The sequence below is a fragment of the Macrobrachium rosenbergii genome, chromosome 13, assembly GCF_040412425.1.
Source record: "Macrobrachium rosenbergii isolate ZJJX-2024 chromosome 13, ASM4041242v1, whole genome shotgun sequence".
Lineage (NCBI taxonomy): Eukaryota > Metazoa > Arthropoda > Malacostraca > Decapoda > Palaemonidae > Macrobrachium > Macrobrachium rosenbergii.
Genome location: NC_089753.1, coordinates 2223608 through 2226578, shown reverse-complemented (window position 1 = coordinate 2226578; position 2971 = coordinate 2223608).

Here is a 2971-nt window from a genome sequence, read left to right as displayed (position 1 = left end):
AATGCTGCACGAAAGTTAGGTATTGTTCGTAAGACCTCATATATTTGTAACTGATAACATCAGTGCAACCTGTTATAGGTCATTTATGAATATCTGCTTCTACCAGAGATTTATCTCGTGGTGGTAGGTTTTTGTTCCTAATAGTAGCGGTTATGACTTGGACCACCGACAGATGGTCTCTTGTTTGTCAGTTTTTCATAAGTTGTATTTCAACAGAGATCTTTCACGTTCACAATTGATCCCTGAGGCCCATTATTTGCCGAGAGCAACCAGATTCGCTGAACAGCAGCACCAGTATGCAGTAAATGTGCCTCGCTGTCGAACTACTCAGTTTCAGAGGTCCTTTATTCCTCGCACTGTTGGACTGTGAAACAGCCTCCCAAAGGATATCGTGCAATTGGAACTTCAGAATTTCTAGCAAAGAGGCATTGCATTCTACTCTGACACTGTTCTCCTTGCATTTTAATACATTTTTATGTATTTATCAATTTATTTTTTTCTTTTTAATAAGTGGGATCTCTTTACGTCCTTCCCTTTACCTCCTCTTACTCCTCCTAATGAACACCATATATACAGAATTCCAGTTATTTCTGGTGTACTTTCCAACGGCAGCAGGAAGGATCAGTAACTATTCAAGTTTGTTTATTATTACTTAAACAATTGGTACAGCCTACTGTCCTTCCTGCAGCCATATTGATAATTGGCAATAATTTTGACTCCTCCTCTCTTTGTATTATTATTGTTCCGAGGGAGCGTCGAGACCTGCCAATAAGAAAGAAGGGAGATTTCTGTCAGAGCCAAAAGGCAGTTGAGCCAGTCTTGGGTTGAGCCAGTCTTCAGTGTAAGCCAGTATAAGCCAGTCTTAAACTGAGCGAGTCATCGACAAGTATAATGTACATTTATGGCTCTGCTAAAATGACTTTGAGTCAAGGGTCCCTCACGAGGCATTTGCATATTTCCTTGTGACTCTATATTTTGGACGACATAGTTGGCGGCCACCTGGATATTCTCTGGCCCCCAGTTTATGGTTCATCACGGTCTCGGACTTCACCTCACCTCAGTGGATGATTCCGTCGGGACATACTGCAACGTTCTCTGAAGCATTAGCGTCAATCACTTCTCGCTCGGATGGACTACAGTGAGTACCAAGTATTGTTAGGGCAAATACTTAATCGTAACCGTAGTCATCTCTTTGAGCCTTTGTTGCTGTCTTTTAATGACCTTTCTGCCTGTAATTGGTTAAATACGATTACTTTTGTTTATTACATTTTTTATATTGAAGGTTTTACTTGTCCTTGCAGTGGTTCTGAAGCTCTGCTGAAGGTTATTCTTTATAGTATTGCACACAAGTGTAACCTAAGATTTCGTTTTCATTGTCACAAGTTAAAATACACGACTGAAGAATATTATCTCTCTGTAAATAGTAACTTATATGGGTGTTATATCATTTCAGGATAGGGTTATTATCCAGCATTGATAATATGGTTATCTGGCTTGGTTTTTCCTGTCCTTAACCTATTCACAGTTAAGGTAGCACGTTTACTTATTCCTATGTATAAGTGCTTCTTGTAGTAGTCTTCTTATATATCAATTAATATTAAAATTCCAAGGCTTTACCATTTATGTAGGTTTTACTTCTTTCCAATACAGCGGGTGTGGAGGAGAAGCTGATCCTTGAAGAGGAAGAGCTGTGTTATGCAGTTGACAATTTCATATTATTAAATAGTAACAAAAATACTAAAACTTTTCCAAGTGTGTAAATTAACTTCCTTTAACCATTTATAACAAGGTGTTTATATAGTTTTTCAGCTTACCATAATATTCTTTGGAAGCTTGAATTTCAAGTCAGTGGCCCCTGTGGTCTTGTTCCATATGAATAGGTTTCATCTTCTGAATAACAATAGCAATGGTTGTGTGTTTACACATGTGACGTTCAGAACTCTGCTATTATGCAAAAACATGTCCAAGAAATAGTTATTGCGACAACAGGAAATCATGGCCGCTAAATATGGATTAACTGTCATTGGATACCCAGTTAATTTTTCACTTGAAAATAACCTGTGATCCCAATTCTGAACATTTCTGGCACTGAATTTTCGGAAGAGTCAGTTTCGTTTTGATACCAAGATAGGTTTTGCGATGATTTGTGCTTCAACGCTGATGTGAAAATGATTGTTTTCAATTGACTTTCTGTAGTAACCAATATTTCCCTCGGTAAAAATCGGTGAAATGTAGATTATTTTTTAGTAGAAGGATTAAATTTTAGTATTTTGTTCAAATCGCTGAAATTCTGAAAATTTTTAGTCAATAATGTTATATTTCTTTTAGTTTTTGTTTTCTAAACAGTTAAATACAGGTAACGTGCGTCTTTGCCTAACTCGAGATATGTTTTGTTTATCAAAACCCGTTCCGACACCTATGTAGAAAAACTAGGACTAGGACTAGGATAAGGACAGGTAAGTGGGGAATAGGGGGAAAGGAAGAGTGCCCCTGGATACAGTCCAGTTGAAGCCTAACGGCAGGCACTCGGGATGGGAAAGGCATAGGACAAAAGGGGTGAAAGTGAAGTAAAGTTGAAGAGAAAAAATGGGGGGCAGACCCCCTTGCGAAGTTTGTTTTTGGTGTAGCCACCAAGCAATGGCTAGGAAGAGAGGAGAGGCTCGAAGGAGTCGGTTTTTTTGGCTCAACACCCATAAAGAATAAGATCTTGGGATGAATGATGGTCTGGGAGGTTGTAGCACCACAAGAGACTATGAGTTTTGTTATTTGTTATTGATATTTTTTTTTTTTTTTTTTTACATATGTATATACATACATACCTTTTTTTTTTTTTTTTTAATCAGTACATATAAATCTAGGTCTTGGAGGGTCACAATTGACCTTGGGCTCAAGCCTATTCCACCAGTGGTGAGAACGGATGCGGTTGGTTGTGAGTTCCCTAGTTGTGGTATATAGTTCTTCTTCTTCAGTA